Here is a 24,509-nt window from a genome sequence, read left to right on the forward strand (position 1 = left end):
CCATAGGATCTACAAATCCGTATTCTTACCAACTCTACTTAAAAAACATCTATAAACAACAATTAGGTGTTTTCAGTGTTTTTGGAGCTCTTCTGTATGTTAATAGTCCTGAGGCAAAGTAAAAAATCTCATCAGTATCATTTCCATTGCAGATGATTCTTTGGCTACTTGTGCTAATTAATTTGCTTGGTCAGTACTGAGCTGCTAGAAAATTTCCTCTCTTCTTCAGTTTGTTATGAAAGAGACTGTAGTATCTGTTCTTGAAAAAATTAGAATTATTAGCATGCAGTGATGGCTGTGCACCAGTTAGTATAGTGCCAGAAAGAAAACAACTTGATTCCCAGATTGCCATGCCCTGATCCCAGCACTGAAGACTCCTTAGTCAGAGCTTTGCACTGGTTAAGCAAGATTAAGGGATCTAAAAACCTACATGTAGTAGGCAGTGACAATCTCCCAATAACATTTATGGGGACTTAGGTCCTTTAGCTGGGGGTTTCAGGAGGAATTAGAACCCAAGAGGTGCAGTGGACTCCTTATTTTGATAACATTTTTTTAAAGACTATATGGACAAAACTCCATAGCGAGCTTAGTATCAATTTTCCTGGATGCTGCTGCCATTTTAATTGTGTGCATAGGAACAAAACTTTACAGTTCTGTATATTATGCAAAGCACTTGCTCTCCACTTTCAATTTACCCCATAAGTGACTTTAGACATGGCCATACTGTTAGAAGAATTTAAATATGCCCAGAATATTAGAAGATAATTCAGTGTTACAGAATCTTGGAATTCTGCTTGCTATCCAACTTCAGTTGGATAATAACTGTCCATACAGCTTATATCAGAGAATCTATAAATGATAAATGGAAGGCCAAAAGACCTCTGGCCCAATATTAATTTTGTTTCCTAGGATTTGGAAAGTGAGTGTTTTGGTTTTTTGTTTTTTTGGTTTGTTTTTTTTTTTTTTGTCCAGTGACTATGTCTGGTATTTCTGGCAAGTCATTTTGTGTTATTTTGGATGAAATATGCACTTCTAAAGTGTGCCCAAATGCTGCTGTGAAGTCAGGTTCAGCCACACTTAAATTACTCAGTACCACAAATAGTTCTATTGATTTTCTTGAAGACCAACAGATGTAGTTCAACAGATTGCAAGTAAAATTGTGCTTCATGTGAGTAAGGTGGTAGAAGTGCCAATAACTGAAACACTTAATCACCTTATTTACAGAATTCAGCCTTCATAGCCACACAAACTTCTGCCAGGATTTCAGCCACTGAAATCTACCCCTAAAATCTGTTTAGAAATGTTAACAGGTAAATGTGATAGCTGATTCTAAATCTTCATTTTGATTGAGCTAGTTTTCTTGAAATGTCTCAGGGAAAGGCACGGAGTAAAAGGAATTTCTGCTACAGTCTCTGTGCCGTGAGGGCTGATTTCCCCAGCACAGGAAATATTTAAATATCCACTAGTCCTTCCAGATCTTTTCAGCTGGATCAAACTGTATAGACTGTGCATCTGTACAGACAGTGCATCTGTCCAACTGCACTTACGAAAAAACCTCACTGATATTCCACAAAGGAAAATTCCACCCAGTTCCCAAAGCTGCAACATCTGTCTCTGGTTTGGGAGGCTTGGGTTCAGGTCTTTGATTTTCTCTGCAACAGGTTGGAAAGATTACTACACTGGAAAGATTTTTTCAATGAGGTCTAGTGATTATGCCTTCATTTCAGTTCCTTATCTCTAATATGAATTTAATAGGTGCCACATAAGCACTGTAGATAAATAGGAGATTTATTGTTTAAAATGCACACACAGAGGCAGATGTGTGTGTATTTATATATGTATATACTCTAAATAGAAATCCTTCCGTCAGAACTACAATTCTCCTGCAGACAGTTTTCTGAATGAATGTATCAGTTACTGCAGTGGGTTTCCACTTGAGACAGATGAATAGAGGAATGAGATTAATTTTAAAAAAAGCATAGTGTTGAAAATCTGACTTGCAGGTTTTCAAGAAGAATCCCTAGCCTGATATGTCTCAGGTCTCAGTGTGGGGAACAGAAAATGTGGAGTCCACACCCACCACCAAGATCTCTGGAGAAAGGACATATTCCTGAAGGGAGACTACAAGAAAAACAGAGAGAGACTTTTTACAAGAACCTTTTTACAGGACAGTGGGGAATGCATCCAAACTGAGAGTAGGTTTCTAGATATTAGAGAGAAATGCTTCCCTGTGAAGGTGAGGCCCTGGCACAAGTTGCCAAAAAATTACTGGATGCCCCTGGATCCCTGGAAGTGTCCAAGGCCAGGTTGGACAGGGCTTGGAGCAACCTGGGATAGTGGAAGGTGTCCCTGTCCATGGCAAGGTGTGGAACAAGCTGATCTTTAAGGTCCCTTCCAATCCAAATCACTCTGGGATTCTATGGTTTGTAGGGCACAAGATCCAGTCAGCATATGTGGCTTCATTCTGGCAATCCCCCCAGACACTCAGACACAGCAATCCCAGTCTCTGGAGCTCAGGATTTTCAGCCCTAAAGGAAAGAAAGCATTTATTCTCATGGGGAAAAGCAGAACCATAGACACCAAAAGATCCTCAAAGGTCACAGTTGTATTACCTATTTAGCCTGTGCACCGTCAGGGATAGATGGCAGCTGAATAAAGTTTTTCAAAATTTAAGTGCCTAGACACCACCTAAGGTCCACATTAGATACTCATTTAATTTTTGGTTTTTTCAAGATATGGATATTTTTTTTTCTTTGATTGCTCTGATAGACCATTAACACTTTTTTCAAATGATTTCACACATATCCTTTCGATATATCAATTAAGGTCTCCTGGTGCATGCTAAGCAGAATTCTCAATGTCATTCCTATCAATCCTACAATGTTATGTGTTACCCTACTATACAGAAACTGAAGATGGTTATTTAGCATCTTACACTACACATGATAGAGTTTTGTAACTTTTTTGCTTAGCAAAAGTTGTTAGATAAAATATTTTTACAGTTTTGCTGGTCTGTGACACTGGTCTTTACTGGTCTGGTCTGACAAAATATATGATGGCAACAAAGCAAAGAGATAAATTCTTCTCCCACGGGGATCATAGATTTGTTTTAACCCTCAAAATCTACCAGTGCTATCAGTAGTTGTCAGTCCTCTCCATGCTGGTCAGTTGTATTCATCTCCAGCATTTCTGGCATCAGTAAAAAGGTTTTCTCTGAATTTTGGCTCTTGTTCTGCTTTACTAAGAGCCCCCAAGAACCCAGTGCCTGTGTGGCTCGAGACAGCATTTTGCAGAAACTCACATTTATCTGGGCAATGATCACGTTTCGGTCTTCAGCAGATCAGAGCAATTTTTGCACTGAATAATGTAACTTTTGAGGAGTTTGCACAGAAACTGTCTGCACCAAAAATCAGGCAAAAATTAAAAAAAAACAAAAACAAAGCCTGTGTCAAGAGGCAATAATCAAGTCATCAATACATAATCATGACCAAAGAACTGAGCTGCATTGAAAATATAATGTAGGAAGGACCTGCTCTGAACTACTATGCAGTGTTATGAAAATAGTAGCTGGGAAACAGAAAGGAAGTAAATACATTCATTTATTCTGACAGTCATAACATCCTTGTATCATCTTGGTGGAAAGTTACAAAAGATGTCTAAAGAGATTTTCAAAAGACATCTAAAGAAACCTCACTCGAGGCTTACAAAGAACAAGGCTCAAGGCCAACTCGTCTTGGAAAGACAAGTCAGCATATTGCACTGTAAGAAATCCATGACAGTCTCTTAACATCATCACGTAATAGGTTCCTGAGAAACCAAATCTTATCAGTCTCTGGCATTATGCAAATTTCTGTCATAATCTCAATCTGTGGGCTTCGAGTCCTAATCAAACTGCCTTCAGATTCACAGTTGGCGAGCCTCCTATTGAAATCGTTTCTCTATCCTCCATTTACTTGTCCAAGGAAGTTTTGGGGCTTGGCATGGCATCAGAAAGCCTCAATTTCATGTGAACATGGTGATTTATAAACAAATCCAAGGTCACCACAATATATTTCACATGATACATCATAATTAATACACTTTCTTGGCCAAATTTAAATATCAGAAGACAGTAGAGATCCATAAACTAATGTGAACAGAAAAAAAAAAAAAAAAAAAAAAAGCAACTGTGTAGAAAGAAGAAGCAATCAAAAGTTAAGGTGCATGTTTTTAAAAATTTTCTTTAAAAAAAGGAGTGATTTTATGAATAGCATAATCTCAGGGAGACCCAACCATATGTAGGAATACGTGTGTGGTGTATCCATTCTCCCAAACACAATAGCACTACAAAGTAATAGCAGCTCATTCAGAGTGTGGTACTTTCAGTGGGGTTTGAATAGTATTATATCCATTTTTGAAAGATACTTGAAACTTTATCTGGAAAGTTGTTCAAATATCTGATTCAAGAATCATTAACTGATATTGGCAGAGAAAAAAAAAAAGCCCTCAAATTTTAGAAGAGATGTTAAGATGATGCAGGAGACAGAGAGAAACTACAAGAGAGTATTTCTAATTTATGAGTGTTAACAAAATACATATTAAAAGTGTATATGACCATCCTGAGTGATACAAACAAGTAAAAGAAAATACAAATAAAAAATATTTAAATATATTTAAGCTGTAACATTCCGAGCATTACAGGTATCATATTCTAAGACAGTCTCCACGTAAATTCAAGCCAATAATAATAAATAAGGAAAAAAAAAAAAAAAAAAGGAATATCTCCACTGAAGGTCTAAATGGAGGCTGTTGTATTTGCAATAGCAGCAAACTGGTAACCAAAGAGGTTGACTCCAGGCTTTTGTTCCCAGGAGGTGTCAAGGAACAATATGTCCTGGTAACCTCCTAGTTCTTTCTCAATGACCTTTTCTTCACAGTTGCAAACTGTTTCTGCTCAACAGCATTTTTAAATAGATCTTTTCAGGTCTGGAGCAACTCATTTAGGAAAAAAAAAAAAAGGAAGAAAAATTGGAGGTCATGTCTTTGATTAGATTTTTTTCTTTTGAGGTGTAAAGTAGTCCAACTTAAGAAATTAAGAAATGTTAAGAAATAAAGGAAAGAAATTAATAGGTAAGACATGTCTTCCTTTTTTTTTTTTTTTTTTTTTTTTTTTAATTGAAAAGTTTTAATTAAGATATTGAAAGATAAATGGAAACAGAATCTACACATGAAAATTTACCTCCTCTGCAGGGCTTTTCCCTGTGAAGGATACTCAGGTAACACCAATCCATAGGCAGCCTAATTCTAGATTGATTTTGGGTTTTATTTTTCCAAAAATGAGTCTCTGGGTTTCAAACAAGGTAAGCTGTGATATTTACTAATTCTTTTATTTGGATAGCACACAATTTTTCTAAAAAAGAACACTTTGTAAAACTCTTAAATGTGCACTGAAGCAACATTTTAATAGGATTTTCTCCTTTGTAAACTTTATCTAACCCACTGTTCTGGTGATCCCATCAAATGAAAGAATATTTAAATTATATTTCATGAATAAAATTTACCTTCTGAGAAAAAAATGAGACCCTGTAGAACCTCACTTGAAGGGCTACACCAGTGATGAAAACTTCCCTAGTATTACAGGGACAGAAAAACAGTTTAATTTGCTCTTATAAATATGGTGGAGGCTTTCCAATTATCATCAAAGGAAATGAGAAAGTTTTTAAGGAATCTGTAGTTGGATTTTTCTGTCATACAGAAGTTTGTGTGGGAGGGACATGTTGTCCCCCAGCTTTGCCTTTTTTGTTGTTACAGTTATAATTTTTTTTAGCATAGCAGAAATTTTATTGCGGATGCCTGGCCTGTCTCTTAACTCATGCTAATTATATTCATAATTAAATGTTAAACAAGAATTGACTAGGCCAACTGGCTTGCACAGGTGTTTGTGATATGAATGGTTTAATGCTCCCACAATAAATTATTGGACACAAATCTGCAGTGATCTACATAGAGAGAACCCTTTTCAAGAACTTTGATGTACGTGGTGGGTCCAGCACCAGGTTTTGAGGCCAAGGCTTGCAAGCAGTAGTTGAAAAAGAGATTTTTGTCTAAACTCTGACTTGTCTTTGATTGCATGAGCACTAACATGGTGAAAAGTTTGTTGTTTTTTTGTTTTGTTTTGTTTTTTCTGGGTTCTTAACCTGCCATGGGATGCAGGTTCTCAGAGCATTAACATTCATGGGAAAGTGGATGCTTGGTGGAAATGTCATCTGCCTCACTTCAACTTGCACAGCAGTAGTTTATATTTGTGACTAATGAACAGAATAATCACAGAGGCTCCAGAAACTCTCTGTTAGCTTTACACCAATTGCTGTTTCTCAAGGGATGGAATCAAATACTTGTAAATGGAGAAAAGACTGGGGTTTCAGTTTGTTCCTCTTCCATTTAATTTTGGAGCATGGAAAATAGTCTATTGGTCTAATTTGAATTTAATCTGTGGTTAAGAGACACTTTTTGTAGGGACAAAGAACTGGCATAGCTGCCCAGGGCAGTGATGGAGTCCCCATCCCTGGAGGGGTTTAAAAGTGGTGTAGATGTGGCACTTGGAGATGTGGGTAAGTGCTGGGATGGCAGTGCTGGGGAAATGGTTGGACTTGATGATCTTAAAGGTCTTTTCCACCTAAATGACCCTGTGATTCTATGAAAGAAGGGCAGAAAGAAGGATAAAGCCAATTTGAGAGTCTCTGTGTTAACACAAGTGAAACCCATGGAGAAAATCAAGAAGGGGAGAGCAGTGAAAGAGAAACTGAGAAATCTGAGCAACTGGGCAGGAAAGGGTTGGGGAAAAGAGAGAGGAGGAGATCTTTAGTGACTGTGACAAGATCCCTGTAACCTGGAGTGTTTGGGGGAGGCAGGGGGAGAGGAACTTTTCCTGAGGGTTATCTGGAGCTCTTGACAAAGTGAGAATTGGCACTGTGGGTTCGAGGGGAAAAACGTTTCATCAGGCTTGTGAGTGAAGCTTCCACTTGGGAAAAGTAATAACAGGAGGAGGAGCAGCCTATAATGCCCCAGTTACACAATTTCAGAGGTGCCAAAATGGAAGAAGTGAGGCGGGGAAAGTAGGAATAGAAAACCAGGAAGGGAGGGAGAAGGAGAATCTCCAAGAACAAGAGAAAGGGATACTGAAAGTCATCACCCACTGTGCTTTGCTGTCTCCCTCCCTGCTTACACCTTCCTGCTATCCAGAAGTTTCCACCTTCCCAAATAAGAGTGGCACCACACCTCTGTGTGGTGGCACATTGGATCTGGAGCAGCAAAGATTAGCATGATAATGTCTAAGTGAAAAAAAAGTAACAACTGAGTTGTTCTCTGGTCCTCATCATGTAGGGATTTGAGGATCTGGTACACTGCTTGAACACCTAGACTACTGCAGCTGTGCTATTCAGAATAATTCTAACTTTGTGGAGTATTTCTATGCATTCTAAATGTTTCAAGCAACTGAGTTAGGGGAAAGTGCATAAACTCAGCCTTCACACTTAGGATTATGAAAAACTTTTGGGTGAGAACCTGGTAGATGAAAAATTAAGTCTTTTTTTTTTTTGTATATTTATCACTGAGCAATAATCAATCAGAAAGGAGTTACAGCAGCTAATTTTTTTCCTGGAAATGTTCTAGAAATTGTTTGGCATGGAGAAAGGAGAAATTAAGAGTTTTAAAAATTCCACAAGGTAGGCAGAATCAAGTGACTAATGGTCACAAAAGCAAGCTCAGAGTTTGCCACAATAGCAGAAATATACAAAAGGACATAAAAAAATCACGTCAGTTCAACAAGAATAGTAACAGCAGCACTATTCACAGAATGCTCACTGAATTTCACAGAATTTCAGAGAAAAGTTAAGACACAAGTTCAAGTCAGGTCCAGATTTGCCAGCCTGGAAGTCCAAGCTCCCTTTCCCTGGAAGCATCACCCCATGGCATTGCTTCAAACACAGGCCTGGCTGCCCAATTTCTCTGTTTTGAATTTCCCTGTTCCCCACAGGAAATGCAATTGCAATCTCAAATACTTTGGGAAAGTATTGATGTCTCAATGTGAGGGTAGGCTGGTGTTCTTACCAAGGCTGGGCCAGAGTTCAAAGTTAATAGGATTTATAATGTCTCTTGAGGGACACAAATTGTGAAAAAGTAGTGCTGGAAAACTGGGTAATGTGGCTGCAGAAAAGCATCCTCAGCAGCTGCACTGCACCATCTGGAGCAGATAGCAGCTAAAAGGGAAGTCAAGAAAAGTAAGGAATGGTGTGGGAATGGGAACACAGAGTGGTGCTGCACATCCTCCTCCCAAATGGGTGTCACTGAGGCACAGGAGCTCATGAGACATGACTTCTGCTTTTAGGGGTGTTTCTTTGGGTGCAGGAATATTCATTCAATCCTGCCTTCTGCTGATAGTACAGGTATGGAATTTGAATTGCCCATAATTTTAAAATAAAATGCAGTTTGTCTTGATTCCTGCAGAATCAAACTTCTCTCTTTAACTCTTTTCTACCTAAAATTCATGGCTCTGTTAACCCTTGTGGCTGCTGGTATATTTTGACCCCAGCACTGATGCTTTCATTGCCTGGGAAGATAGTACATCACACAGATAATTGTTTTGAGATCAGGGGCACCATCTCACTCACCAACAGCTCATGGCCTGACTCAGTCACTGTGAAACACTTTTGAGAGATAGTGATAACACTGGGAACAAAAAACCTGAAATCCAGCACAAACCTTCTTCACTGAGGTGTTCTTAGACGGCCAGAAAATCAGACTGTGTGTTGTTCACTCATACCAAACAGACAAACTGCAGCAACCAGAAAGGGATTGCAAATATTTAGAACCCCAAAATGTGCCTGTGAGCTGCAGAGCTGTGGCAGCTCATGCAGAACACCTGGTGTTTGTAGCTCTTTATCAGGAGAGCCTCGGTAGCAAGAGAAATATTTTGCAAGCTGGCACTACTACTGTGTCTTGTAAAGGGAAAGAACTGCACACACAGAGGAGTGAGGTGGCCAGGACTAAACTCCAATGTGGTTTGCACAGTTTATCTTCTCCCAAAACTCCTGCAGGTGCCATTGAAAGAAGAGGGATAGGGAGGAAATTGGCCTGATGCATCCACAGGGTGCTTAGACACAAGGAAGGCAAATAAAGTGAGTGCACAAGATGCAACTTCTTCCTTTTTCTCCTCTTCCATTTTTATTTTCTTTTTTTTCTTCTTTTTGTTTCCATTTTCTTTTTTCTCTCTTTCTGGTCCTTTGGTTATTTTCCTTTCTTCTGGGTTTTTTTTTCTTCTTCTTTTTTTTCTTTTTTTCTTTCCAACTCTGTCTCTTTCTCCCTTTCCATTTTTCCTTCTCTCTTTCCCTTTTCCATCTCTTTTTTTTCCTTTCCCTTTCCTTGTTCCTTTGCCTTTTCCTTTCCTTTCCTTTCCTTTCCTTTCTTTCCCTTTCCTTTCCTTTCCTTTCCTTTCACTTTTCCTTTCCTTTCTCTTTCCTTTCCTTTCCTTTCCTTTTCCTTTCCTTTCCTTTCACTTTCCTTTTTCCTTTTCCTTTACCTTTCCATTCCCTTCCTCCCTTCCTTCCCTTCCCTTCCCTTCCCTTCCCTTCCCTTCCCTTCCCTTCCCTTCCTCTTCCCTTACCTTCCCTTCCTTCCCTTCCCTTCCTCCCTTTCCCCTTCCCTTCCATTTCCCTTCCCTTCCTGCCCTTCCCTTTCCCTTTCCCTTTCCCTTTCCCTTCCCTTCCCTTCCCTTACTTCCCTTTCACCATTCCCTTCCCTTACCCTGGCCCTTCCCCTTCCTCTTACCTTCCCTTCCCTTCCCTTTTTCCTTTTCCCTTTTCCCCTTTTTTCACTGCCCTTTTCTTCCCTTTCCTTTCCTTTCCTTTCCTTTCTTCTATTTTTCCTTTTCCACTTCCTTTTTCTTGTCATATTTTTCCCTCTCCCTTTTAATTTCCTTTTAAGTTTCCTTTTTTTTTTATTTTTTTTTATTTTTTCTTTTTTTGGCAGGCAGGTTTGTACACACTTCTGCAGCTCCAACTCTGGGCCATCAAGTGCCACTTCTAGAACATTCTTTCCCTGGCTCATGTTCCATTTGCATCTGGATGTTCACATGCAGCCAGGACTAACCTGCATTCCCTGCAGCTGAGGTTGCTGCTTGGTTTTCTTTTTACCACAGATGAGGGCACCTGATGAGGCCACATTCCTGCTGAAAGCTTAAGTGCATAATTTTTTTTTTTTTCCAAAAAAATTAGCCCAATGTGGAGAGAGAAATTCTCCACAGAGAAATAATAAACCGTGATGAGAGTAACCACTTTAGGAGATGTTAGAATTTGATCCAGGATCTGTGTTTTAGCTTTGAAGCAGTAGTTGTCCTTTAGTTCAGATGGTATTTGTGAATAGCTGCCTCAAAAAAATAAAAAGGGGTCTTTTGGCACATTCTTTAGGCTGATGACAGGCAAAATGAAGTAGATTCTGTCTCAGAAATCTCCAAAAATAATCTTAGGTTTGACATAACACACCATGTCATGAAGTGATATAAGCCACATAAGCACAAAGCAGGCTTTAAATTTAAAGAAGAATAATCCTATTTTCAGATAGGATACTTTCCATCAATTTGGATAACAAATATCTGATGCAGAATATAGCCATGCTAATGTTGAGATCCTTTAAGACCTGCAGCTCCTGCTAGTAGGTGGCTGTGGCAGCCTGCTTGCTACCTGTGCTCCCTGAAAATTGCTCAGACCACCCCCACACTCACATTCATTAAATATTTCTATCTGGAAATGAGGATCTGCACCTTTTTTCTAAATGTCTTTAACCCCTCAGCACCTGTGATCCAGAGTTCCCAGTGCTAAAATGATGCAAAATGCATTAATGCTTAGCACTGGGAAATCCCAACTCCTGGTGCCAAGAGGTTCATAAATATAGTAATGAAACCTCTTGACTCAAAAGTGAGCACTATTTAACAGAACAAGCATGAACAGCCTTTAGGAGATTTTGCAGCTGGATTTGTTCCACTGTGTCAGAGCTGAACCTCCATGATAGTAGTTTTAAAAAACTGTGCACGGTTAAAAGACAGAGTTTAAGGAAGCCAGGCAGCCAAAAATTAAAACTAAATAAATCCATGGAAAGGAAAAGTAAATATACTGCTGCATCCTTACCAGAAAAAGAGGCATCAAGATTCCCCAGTATGAATCTAGTGACAGATGTCAAGGTCTTTGGGAAGTGTCCACTAAGCTTTATTTTGCACATGTTCCTGAGCAACTACAAATGAGTATTTTGTGTGATAATTTACAGCAAATCAGTATCAATAAATCAGAATCATGTAAGCAGTCATGTTTATTATATCCTTGTTGCTTAATATTCATGATAGTAATTTATTTTTATAGTACAGTTTCACTGTTATCTCCTTCTTTGCTATAACTTTGAGACAAGCAAGCTGCAAAAGTAGAAGGTCAGGTAACCCTTTGAAGACAGTAAAAGTTCATTCACTTGGAATTTGCCTGCTTTGTTTTTCTGGTTTGTTTTTTTTTTTTTTTTCTAGTGCTTTAGTGGCTCCTTAAAATATTTATATTATCGTTCCTAACCTAACATTATTTATTTAACAAATATCTCTGCAAAATGAGGGTTGTAGAGCAGTGTATGGATACCAACTATATATGAATGAAGAATCCAACATTTCTAGAACTGCTCAGTTGAAAATGGTCATAAAATTTGGTGTCAAGGTCTGTATTTTAACAGAATTCTTTTCTTTAAAAAAAAAAAAATTAAACTCACAATTATTTAAGGTTTCCTGACTTTTTTTGCTGGCAAGTCTTGTTAATCAGGATACAATGATAGAAACAGGAGATTTTATCTATGGGGTTTGTAGAGCACAAGCAACTACAAGTTCTACCTGCCACTCCTACTGAAACACCTCATTACTGACAGGCCTTGGTGCCTTCAGATCTACTCCAAATAGTGCATTCAGATTTAACTGAGTGGCTCTTTTTCACATGTAGATTTTGGTTAAAAAAAATGGATTTCAGCTGTGCCAATTGAGTGACAAGGACCTTCATTGTTCCTTTAGTGTAGACATAAAGAACAATTAAGTTAAATGAGAAAGCACAAATTCAAGGATGATGTATATGTCAAGATATTCTCTATTTTCTATAAACCAGAAATCAATAGAATTTGTGATCTTCTTTGCATTCTTTTTCAAAACTATTTTTCTGTCCTGCTGATCTGCTTCACTGTTTCACCTCAGTTTCACCTCAGACTGAGTTTGTGTAGCAGGAGAATCTTTCAATATGTAAAACTCTTCTTGTTAAAGACAGCCTGTAATTAAACAATGGCCTCATTGGTATGTCCCCTTGTCTTTCAATTAAGGATGAGCTTTTGATGAAGTTGTATTGGTTACTGCACATAATCAATTGTTTCTCACCCAGGAATATATTTTTCATTAGACAGGAGGTGGAGGCCATGGAAAAAAATATTGCTGATCAGATGAATGAAGTCTAAACCTACCTCATCACAAAGATAACATCTAAAAATGCTTCAGGTTTATTTATGGCAAACAAAAAATATGACTAGGCTTCAAGAAATTATGAAGATAAGCAGACATAAAAGACATTTTTATTCTAAGTGTAAACTATCATTAAATGTATTTAGATTTATACCCTATAATTATTATGATTGTAGCAATTAATCAATCAACTGATTAACATGTAGGGTCAGCAGGACACAGTGATCTTATCTTGAAGCTTGAATTAATTAATTATTCCTTACTCTACATTATTATTTTCTACTTGTGTATGTTTTCTCAGTGTCCCTATTGAGAAAAATATGTCTTTTTTTTTTTTTCCTGTGATGTATTGAGTCAAGCAAGGGAAGACACTGACGTACATTTACTAATTTGCCATCAGAATTTCAAATTAATTAAAACATTTTTAAAACATTGCATAATTTTTAACTACTTGTTATATTCTAATTAGCAAGGTTCAATTAAATTGTTTTCAACGTAGCAACTTAAGAGCTCTCATCTCTTCAAGTGGAGTCAAATTCAGCGGGTGTATATTGTTGCAATGATATAATTCCACGTTCATTATCCCACAAGCCAGTGAAGTCTCTCTGAGCAGAGCATTCGTTTACTGTCTGTAGCAGTGGGAGGATTTTCCAGTTCCACAGGCAATCCTGCTGTCAGGAGTTCTTCCTGAAATTCGGCTACAATTCAATTTGCTCCATGCAAAATTATTTTATGTCCCTGCCCATGGCAGGGGGGTGGGATCTGATGATCTCTAAGGGCTCTTCCAACCCAAACCATTCTAGGGCTCCATGAAAGGCATCCCTTCCTCATGCTGAGCATTTCCCCTGTCTCTTTGCAACTAATTTGCATCACCCACTGGAACTCTTGCTGGCTGCAGAGGAGACCCTCTTGCACCACTGTGCCCAGTTTTCTCCTGGTTATCAGCCCCAAGTTTGTTTGACATTCCTGGTTCTTAAAAGCTTGGGTTAGGGGTTCCAATTTTTTCTTTCCTTTTCTATATTATGTCTTATATTTTTTATATTCCCTTATATTTTCTATCTTGTTTTATATTTTTCTCTTATTTCATAGCTGCTAGCAAGCCTAGGAAGCCCTGATGATGTTGAGGAAAGGCTTAGGTGCTCTGCCAGACAGCACCTATTTCAGTGCCTTGTCCCAAAAAACAAATGTTCCGTGCTTGTAAAGCCACATTTTTATGCTATTACCACTTACTAACCTGCATTTTGCTTGTGCTGTGATGATAGAATACATTTTATAAGCATCTCCCTCTCGTTCTGCTCCGTGGCTGTGGAGCAGCCAGCAAGGTTGGGCTGTTTTAGTTTCCATAACCCCCATGCAGACACACAGTGCAGCTCTCTGCTCTGTGTCTGCTTTTCTCCCCTTTTTTTTTTTTTCAGTCTGTAACACCCTACCACAGCGAGCCCGTGTCCTGATTAGGCTCTACTATTATCTCTACAATCAAAAATAAAAGAGATGCTAAAAATCCAGCTGCTGGCTCTCTCACTGAGCTCTCAGGAAAGTTCATATCCCAGCCCCTGGTGGTTTTATTTTTCCAATTTTAGTGCAGGAGATAGCAGTAATAGAAGTAGGTTTGGGGGCCTTAAATAGAGAGGGTAGGAGAAGCAGTTATCATCAAGCTTTAGCTTTGAAGTGTAAACTTAGCAAAGACTTCCCTGATGAAGTATACATATGGAACTACAAAATGCCACTTTTTATCCATTTGTTTTCCTGACCATAACCACGTTTTCACACTGTCAGCATTTTCATTAGAAGCTCTTTTTGTCAGAGGTTTATAACGAGAATGTAAAGATTTGCTATGGGCTAAATCTCAATCCAAGAGCAAATGTTTATACCAATTCTGAAAACAATCAGCTTGCCCATTTGTAGTTATGCATGTGTTCATCATCTGTTACTGCTTGTCCAATGCTCTGCAACTTCTGGAAGGAAAAAGAGACATCTGGAGGGGGAAAAAAAGCTATCCTGCAGATAGCACACTGTATGTTCTCCTGAGTTATTGAATAAGGTACTACAGAAATGCAGCTTTTCAGTCAATACAAATATTTTTTGCTTAAACCTGTCAAATGTACTGTAGAAATATTGTGATGTATGGCTTAGCCTGGTTTCCTTTTGTGCATTACTTGGATGGAATTTGTTTTAAAAATTCACTGGGAATTATTCACCTAATGAACTGAACCACTTTTGTGATGCCAGGCATGCTGAATTCTTTGAAAATATTTTAGCTTATCTTCTGGACCTGAGGGTTGACAGGGTTTTCCTGTCTGTCACTTCCACTGTGTATCAGTCATTAAGTCTCACAACATTCTGAGGATGAGTTAGATATAAAAGGTAATTTACAGTCTTTATCCTTGTCTGACTGTGGTGGTTTGAAAAAGGCACATAGAGTGGGAATGTATATAATGACATAAAGAAAAAATTTAACACAAAATAAACAGAAAATATATTTGTGCAATGAGTGTTACCTGTGTACAACCTGACTTAAAATGTAATTTTTCAGGGTAAAATTCAGAAATCATGGAACCATAGAATCACAGGATGCTTTGATTTGGAAAGAACATTAAAAATCTTGTTCCTACCTCTCTGTAATGAGCAGGAACAATTTATAGTAGAAAAAAAGGTGCTCATCCGAAATTTGCCTCTGTTTTTTACACAGAAGATGCCTCAGGTTGTAGAGCACTTCAGGAAGCTTTGTAGTACTTGGTATTTACATACAATGTTCACTGTTACAAGTATTTACTTTATAATAACATTACAGTCATACTTACAAGTCTCTTTACCCAGTAAACCTCAGGAAAAAAAAAAAAAATTGCTGCCCTCATTAGTGTTTCTCCATAAACCACAGTAAAAATTAATTGATTCACCCCATCCTAGACACAAAACTTAGCACCAAAGTGGCTGCATTCACTTCTAAAGTATTATTAAAGCACTTGGAAAAGTGTGTATAGACCATCCTGTAAAGCCATCAGGGAATTTATTTTTTCCTTTAGCAAATAATTCATGAGCAGTTATAACTCATTGACAAATCATTGTGCAGACAATGAAAAGAGTTTTTTTCAGGATGGGTCATGAGCACACATCTGGTATGAATGTTCTCAGAAATATTTCTCCACCCTGCTGTGGACAGCCCTTCTTGAGGGAATAAAAAGGCTCACCTGAATATTTGTGAACATGCAGGCACATCAGTAGATCCACCTGGAAAAGAACAAAAAAAAACCTAAAAGTAAAAAAAATTCTTTTTTTTTTTTTTTTTTTTAGCTTGACTCACCTAGTTGTGCTTTCAACTAGGAAGCTTTAAGAAGCTAATTAATTATGATCTAATTAAACTTTGTAAAGTCATTGTGAGACTGCTAGAATTAATATAAATATTTCAGAGCAAGTAAATGGAGGCACATAGAAATTTTTTTTTACCTGATTTAGTTACCAAAGCAAGCAGTGACAGCAGCAGCCCTCCCTGTCCAATTCCCCCACTCTAAAAACATTTTTGATCTTTCCAAGCTTCACATTTATCTAGTAAGGGTTAAAGCAAGATTTTAAATCCTATACAAAATCTGTGGAAATATGTGTTCTGCATAAATCTGGGCCACAAAATTAATATACTTGTATACATTTTCCCCATCTGCTGTATTGCTGACACATCCAGCTTGTAGCCCAGAATGTTTTAGAGAAGAAAGGGCCATCTCTATGTTTAGAGCAAGAGTTCAAGTGGAGTTAGAGACTTAGTGATGCTCTCAGGCTTCTCCACTAAACATAGAAAGCAGCTTGGGGTACTTGGGAAGTTTTCTTCCAAAGTGCCAAACCACTGGTTACTGGTGGGGGAGTAAGGAGTAATATTTTTTTTTTTTTTTTTTTTTTTCCTTTTTGCATGTACATGAGGAATTAAGCTGCATATTTAGTGGAGAAAAAGTTTCCTCTTGAACTCTTTCAGTCTTGTCAGGCTATTATATGTGTGCTCCTGTGAATGTTTATGCATAACACATAAAAATTTTCCATTTAAAAAGAAAAAAAAAAAATCAAAAACAATCAGACAAGGGTAAGGTGATCTCCTTCAAGGAGGTGTCCCCTTGAAGAGTTTGTGCTGCAGGAATAGTGCAGGGAAGCTCTTTGCAGGGGCTCCAGGCTGCCCTGAGCCCTCCATGGCGTGTCAGGAGGAGCTGCAGCCTGTCCAGAGCTCCCCTGGTGCCCCAGCCTGCCTCTGCTCCAGATGCAATCAAAGTGTGTTTTCCAGCAGGTTGGTTATATATCCTTGGGAGGGAGGCTGGTCTTTTTTATCTCTTTAATTCATTCACCACACCAGATTTTGAATTTGTGCGTTGTTTTGCCTTAGATGCACGTTGCAATTTTGAATTCCCTAGGATTTCCTGTTTCAAATTAAAAATATGGGTGTATATACACCTTTTTTTTTTTTTTTTTTAATGGCTTTTATTAATACTCTAATGCATATTTGTGGGCATTGTGGCACGTCCATCTTGTGGGTTTATGGACAAAAAGCTGAGGTCCACTGAGCTGACTCCAAGCCATAAATTCAGAAGGATCAGGGGGATAACTTTAAGTTACCAAAACTCTCCTCTCAATGTGAGAGTCAACCTGTGGCTCTAAGGTCATATTTGACTTGCAGAGCCATGCACCTTTATTGTGACTTCTGTAATCTCATATTCTGTTTCAATAATACCAAATTTTATGTTTGCAGATTAGGCCTGTTTAGTTGCATAGGTAGTCTCATGTATTTTCCAGCAGCCTGATCTTGAGCTCTATCAGAACTCACCTAGAAACTGGAACTCTTGAAAAAATGACATAGAAGTTGCCTGTATTTTATATCATATATATATATGTATGTATAATATATACTTATATATGTAATTCATTATGTACTATGTAATATATATTATATTAAGATTTTTTTATGTATAGCCAAATAATACCACCATTATAATAGGGTGGGTGGCAGGGTTGGATTACACATCCTACTTTTAAAATGCCCATTGAATTTTCACCTTCAACACATCAGAAATCTCCAAAATTACCCTGTGAAGTTTAATTCCTGGGTCAGGTCCACTTTTCAGTTACTCAGTCATCAGCAATGTTGTCTTCCACCATACAGAGACCTCAGTGTTTGTCTTCTCCACACATTAGGCTTTCCCACATAGAAGCAATGCATCATATGTTTATTTGACTTCTGTGGCTTTTGTTGGTGACTCACACTGGCTGCTTGGTGGTGCTTTTGCAGCCAGCAGGAGAATTATTTTATCTCCATGTACAGTAATTCCCATATCCTATAAATTTTAAAAAATTAAGATTTTTTTTTACTTTATCTGTATGCCAGGTAATATATTAATTGCTGTTTAATAAGATGTTCACTCCACAAATTACCTTTTTTTTTTTTTTTGTGCTTTGGAGTATAAGATATATTTAAGGGAAATAAAGACAAAATAAAGAGATAAAGACAAGCAAAGGAGAAAGGGAGATAAGGAAGATGGGTTCAAAGGAAATTGGGAGGTTCAGAGAGACTTGTGCAAAGACAACCAAATCAAATAAGAGATTTGGGTTTTCAGAGTTGCTTGATGGTTGTGTACATGAATCCTTGGTGGATTTTTTGCTTTTGCTAAGCAGCAAAAGCAGTTTTTTTGTGAAAGGGTCCCTCTAGGAGAGGACAGTGCCCAGCATGTGAAGTCTAGGAGATGATTCCTTAATGTTCATCAGCAGGTTTTCACATTGAATGACCATATCAAAACTCATTTGCAGCAGAAACCATCCTGGACCAGAGATAACTTATAAAGAACACATTCCAAAATGTTCAGAAACCTCCCAGCCACACTGCCAGGGAGCCAGAGAGGTCCCACAGTTTTCTGCTGTTGCTGCCCTTTCCCTTGATGTTCATTCATTAATTTCTTTCCATGTGAGCAGATCTCTGGGTCACCAGTCCCTTTGGGGACTTTTTGCAGATACAGAAGAGATCCATGCTGCTCTTAAACCTCCACTGCATTTTGTTTGGAATGATGGCTGTCATAGAGAAATAGTGATTTATCTTTTTTTTCTCCCTCTGCCATGCCTTAATCTACCTGTAACAAAATGCACTGAATTGCAATTTAGTTACAATTTATTTAGTTTAGTTTATCTATTTCCATATAGATATTGGCTGCTGTTATTCCAATTCTGCAGAAATCAGTGGAGGATACTCCTTTTCCACCTGTTCATACTTTTTTCCACAGCCTAGACCAAGATCAGCTCAGCTCTGCTCCATGTTCTCTTCCCTTTGATTCAGTTCCCATTTTCAGATGTCCAACTATGCCCCTTTAAAATGCAAGCAGGTAACATGAAGAAAATCATTCTGTCACTAATTCTTTTATTTGCTTTAAAGGGAGGAGCCTACAGAGCAGGGCCCCCATTAGCTCTGTACAAGACTCTGGGTACACCACCATCAATATTTTATCACTTCATTGTGAAGATCTGGGGTGAAACAGGCATTTATTGACTCATTCATCCTACCTTGCACCCTTTTTGTCTGTCTCTTCTTCACACTGCTTGTACAGAGGATGCCACAGAGAAACATGGGAAGTGGGATTTCACTCCAAGGAGAAGAGCAGAGTGAGAACTTCCAATGAGGACACAGCACATCTTTTGCTGTGCTCCCATTTAAACCATGCATGGTGCAAAATCAGGTTAGATAAGCATCCAGTGCTATGGCTTTTTCCTTTTTTCTGTTTGTCCTTTACACTTGCAGATTGTAATTGGAAAGGTGTGAAGAGGAGGCACCCAAAAATAGAGGGAGAAATCCAGGTGCACAAGTTCGTGTGCCATCTCAGAGAAAGAGGGAGCTTAAAATGCAGCCAACTGAGCAATTTAGGTGCACAAAGTTAAAACTAATAGTGAACTATCTGCACACCATTTTTTTTGGCAGAGCCAAGACCCCCTCCATTTGTCCAGACTCGCAGAGTGTGTGAATGGCTTTGCACGGGAAATGATTCTGAACTTTGCAAATAGCTTTTATTATAGCTCCTCTGTGACACTGCTAGAAAACAGATTAGATCATAGCTCATTTCTCTTTTATTATTCTGACAGTGATTTCATTTGTTCAGAACTTCCATTTTGCCTTTAATATCTCATATGCGGTCACATTTTGGGAGCTTTAGGATCTGGTTCTGCGTGCGTGTCTCTCACCTTCGCCAACTCATTACAGAGAAGCATCCTCCCTAAATAACAAATATTAACAAACATGTATGAACTTCAGATGATACAATTCCCAGTTCATTTCCTGGGCTATAACACTGCCAGAGAGGGATCAAATAAAGAGCCTGACTGATCCCCAAAATAAGGCATGCTAGTGTGGGAAAAGTCCTTTGTTTTATACCTATAAGGGGAAAATATATTAAACCCTGCAAAGACTAGAGCAGAGAGCCCTCAGCTAAAACTGCAAAATTAAGAGTTTGATAGCCCAAAACAAGCATCTCAGCCAATCATTCTCTCCTGCAGTACATTCCATTTCTGCCCTTTAAAGTCAACTGATTCAGATGCTCTCAATATGAATGTGGTTGGCCCTAAATGAGTCCATTTTAAGACTTGTTTGGGGATTTTTACTGACATAAAGTCATTGTCCCATGGTTCTTTTCCTCCCACCTATGTGATACTGCCAGAAAGGCCTGACCTGGGATTAGGTCCTTCCCACTGGTGTCCAAACATTACAGAAACCCTTTTGCACCATCAGTTGTTGGGTTTGCCTGGAACAGCCTTCAGCCTGCTCTGAAGTTATGTTGGGCAAACATCCAGCAGAAAGCTGTTCATTGCAAAAGCTGAAAGGTCATTTTTGCACATATAATATCTTTCTTTCCCAGCCCATGGGCAGTAATTAATGATTTAAGCCTTAAAAAAACCCAGTGAAAACTGAACACAGTAGAAACAAATAACCAATAACCTGCAACAAAAAATCTCCAACATTGTGCATGTCTAGCAAGGATCATTACAGTTAGCTAATTTTTGAAAGTAGTATCATATGAAAAAGGCCCTACAATTTTATTTTATACATATTCAGCAGTGACATTATGATGCTTTTTTTCCCCATCTTATGTCTGTATCCTTTACCTACAAAAGCCAGCTGAGGGTTTGTTTTTTTCTGGGGTTTTTTTTTTTTGTGTGCTGTGCCCTTGGATCAGAGAAAGATTTATTTCTGTGACTGCAGATATTTTAAAATATATTTTAAATGTTTGCTATTATTCCCTCCTTCTGCTCTCCACACATGTTAAAATCCTCTCAGAGCAAGGGTCTGCGAAAGGAGCTGGAAAGGCCTCTGTCCTTTTTCTGGGGTTGTTTTCTTTGTGAGCCTGCAAGTACATTGCATTTGTGTGTGTGTGTGTGTGAGTGTGTGTGTGTTTGTGTGTGTGTGTGCATGCACAGGCTTAGTCCTCAGGTGGAACTGTGGTTCCTGTGCTTTCGTTCTCGAAGCTGTTATTCTGGAAGGGAATGGAGGCAGCTGTGTTTACAGCTCAAGTCTTGGCATACATTTACCAGAATCTATTATTCATATCGTTCAGTATCAGGGAGAGATCTCAGGCCACCTGTCTATCTGACAAATTCACCCTTTTGTGAGCTTTCTGTTCATAGCAAATTATGTTCACATTGATGAATTGAGTTTTTATGAGCATTGCTAACTAACATTCTCACAGAAGGCCAGGGGCAATAGACTGCAAGTGTTTCTGGTCCACAAGTAAATGTTAAAAAGAAAAAAACTGCCAGCATTTAAAGACAATTTGCCATGGAGGGATAGTTAAAATATTTGGCGAAGCCTTGATATTTATAAATTCAAGAATGTCCATATATTATTACGGATAATATACTTATCACAAATAAAAAATAAAAATAATTCTGCACTGCCCCCTGTGAACGTGGAGGGCTTTTTAGTATTCTGTGTGTTAACAGGTAGACAGTGATCAAAGCTTCTAACAAATCCTTATCAGGGCTTAACACAAGGTGGGAACCATTTAGTTTTTCAGAGGGGATCTTCCTTTGAAAATCATGCAGTGAAATCACTGGGACAGAGCAAAGTGAGCACAAAATGATGATTTACCTGGGCTTTTCAGCATGGCACTGGTTTCCATCCAAGGAGCCACCAGTCATGGGAGCAGCTGTACCCTATAGATTGAAAGATCTGCAGCTGTAGATCAAAATATTTCCACAACAAGAGATTATTGTCAGGATGTGCTGGGACCACATTGCCTGTGAACACTCATTCCTCATGTCCCTTACCCTACAGATAATGCCAGGGACAGAGTGTGACCCTCCCCTGAGAGCAAAAGGGGGTGAGGTGGGCTGCAAGCCTGCAGATACAATCTCCAAATAAATAAACACTCAGCAGCATCAGGTAAATCTATTTGCTGAACTCTGATGCATCTAATGTGGCATTTAATATGCCTTGGAGCACCTGAGACTCTGCACAAAGTGTCCCAGAAGCTCCTCACGTCTTGGCGCGGTTGGAGGATAACGTGGATACATCAGGGTAACTCCCTGCCATGGTGAGCTGCCAGCATCTAAGTGTCTGAATCCCACCACAACTGCCATAAGGATGCTCTTAGGAGCCCACAAAAAACAAAAAACAAAAAAAAACCAAAAAAAAAACAAAAAAAAAAGGGGGGGAAGGCAGTGAGTGACATTTCAGCGAGACACCTGGCACTAATAGCCGCATCACGAGATCAAATTTCCGAAGGGGAAAAACAAAGCTAAAAAGAAAAGAGAGAAAGAAAAAAAAAAATAAAACCCTCCAGTTTCAAAGGAAAAATAATGTTTAAGAGTCCCTCCTTCAGAGGAGAGAAAAAGCAGGTTGGAGGCGAGCAGCCACCTGTCTGAGAGCACTGGAGCACGTTGTCCCCATCCCGGCGGGGCGCGGCGAAGGCGCCCGTGGCTTCACACCCGCCGGGGCTGCGAGCGTGGCAGCCCTGCCTGTTGTTTTGAGAGGTGCGAACGGGGCGCTGCCCCTCGCCAGCGATCCCTGCCGCTTCCAAATCTGCAGCGCCGGGGAAAACAGGTTGCGCAGCGTGGCCTGCTGATCCGCGCCTGCCTGGCCAGTAGCGTGGACAGAAGGAGCGCTGCTGTCGCCGCCTTCCCCAGGCTTTCGAGCCGAGGCAGAGGGTGATAAATGCGGTGGGTTGCCTTTCAGTGTATCAGTCAAACCGCCAGTTTGGGAGACCTTTCCCGTTAGGAGCCTTTGGATTTTAATTTCGCATGTGCCAATCAGGTTGTCAAGCTCTTGGGTAGACCCCACCACCATTTTGTCAACTGGAAGTGCGGAGTGAGTTTAAGGAGAGATGAAATAGCTGAGAGTCTGTTCCAGCTGGCCATTCCTTAATGGGAGAACATTGTTCTGCCTTCCTCGTTTTAACCCGTGCATGTGCCTAGGTATCTTCATCGGTGTCAAACAAATTTGTAGGACTGGTGATTAGTTGCCCAAAGAGCATAATATATGCATTATTAATTATAGAAGGTAAGTTTGGCTAATTGTCATTTCTATACAGTAGCACTGCACGATGATACATTTTAACAATCTATAAATAATTGATAATTTTTTTTCTTTCATCTTCCTCCCTAGTTTGCATAAAACTAATGACTTGGTAAATGTTACTCACTTCAAAATATTCCACTGCTCCTATGAAAATTAAACCAACACTGTAACCTTAGCAAATAAGGAGATTTTTCATCTTATTGTAGGTTAAAAAAAAAAAAAAAAAAAAAAAAAGAACAGGAAATATAGTCCTTCCTCCTACCAAAAATCTGACTCTGTGAGAACCAAGAAAAAAAATCATGCATAATATTTAAAAAAAAAAAAAAAGTGAATAATAAGGAGACTGCTAAAATAAATAAATTTGACTTTTAAAGGATCAAAAAAAAAAATCAGGAAACTTGTGATTTTACTTTATTCTCTAAGTCTTTAGAACGGTCAGAAGCGGTATTTTTTAAGCTTTAAACAGGATAAGACTATGACACAGACACAAAAAGATAGATCAAGGAAGGCTTCAGTGTGAAGTGGTAGTATTTTCAATACTTATCAAATAACTGCATGCATAATCCCATAAATCAGGTTAGCTGAAGACTCCAAATTCTTCTTAAATGAGGTGTTTGGGTATAGTTTCTGGCTGCTTTGTTAATATGATTACAGTACCTTGCTGGTTCCTTGAAATGAAGGATTTGCCACAGCAAAAGTACAGGCTTTTTCTGAGTTCTCTGTTATTTCTACAAATCCACAATCTGTCAGTCTACAGTGTTATTGCACTGAGGCTTTACTCTCTAATTTTCAGTGCAACTGAATCCATTCCCGGAGTTATTGATGACACTATAATTTCACATTTATTTGGTGTGTGCTGTGCTGTTAAAAAAAAAAAAAAAAAAAAAAAAAAAACCCCAGAAAATAAAAAAGACCTCCAAACTAAGTATTGTCTACAATATCAATATGTTGTCATTTAAACCTACATAGATACTTACATATGCTTCATTATAATAATAATAAAAAAAACAGGTTGTAAGGACTGCCTCTGTGACCTTTTTTCTCATTTTAACCCTACTGATATGTCACCCATGGCAACCTTAAACCGATTTTAATAGAGTCTATCCTATTATTCATTTAAATTGAGGTGCAAGAGCACTTAGACCAGGGAAATTTGCATTCAGCAAATGGGGATTTGATGAGCAAAAATGATAAGATATATGTTGTATAACATGCCCTATTTTGCCAGCAAATAAACAGCTCTTGAAATTGATAAACTTCAGAATATTTTATCCTCAAATGTTTATACATAAATGATTAAAATGCATTAGCAATTCTGCTTTTGAAAAAAAACATATTGGGAAAACAACACAGTTGTGTTGCTTAAATTTGTAATTAACAAATTTATTACTAATTCTGTTCAGTTCTTTAATATGCTGCATTCCTGAAGAAGAACATTAATACACAATGGCAGAAAGAAGCTAATTTTAAGACTTTGGAGAAATGAAT

General features: G+C 38.5%; 2 protein-coding genes across 9 annotated transcripts in view; one reads left to right on the forward strand and one right to left on the reverse strand.

Moving 5' to 3' along the window:
- The window catches only part of ARHGAP15 (Rho GTPase activating protein 15), a 321,355-nt gene that overhangs the window by 263,408 nt on the left and 33,438 nt on the right, over positions 1–24,509 (forward strand). The window lies entirely within an intron of this gene.
- The window catches only part of GTDC1 (glycosyltransferase like domain containing 1), a 281,241-nt gene continuing 281,035 nt past the window's right edge, over positions 24,304–24,509 (reverse strand). For 3 of the 6 annotated variants that reach the window (XM_079311029.1, XM_079311035.1, XM_079311036.1), the window contains one exon: positions 24,315–24,509. This exon is cut by the window's right edge and continues 943 nt beyond it. The gene's annotated coding sequence lies outside the window, so the exon portion shown is untranslated. The other 3 variants (XM_079311030.1, XM_079311040.1, XM_079311037.1) reach the window with 3 other exon arrangements.

The sequence above is a fragment of the Erithacus rubecula genome (assembly GCF_903797595.1).
Source record: "Erithacus rubecula genome assembly, chromosome: 8".
Taxonomy (NCBI): Eukaryota; Metazoa; Chordata; class Aves; order Passeriformes; family Muscicapidae; genus Erithacus; species Erithacus rubecula.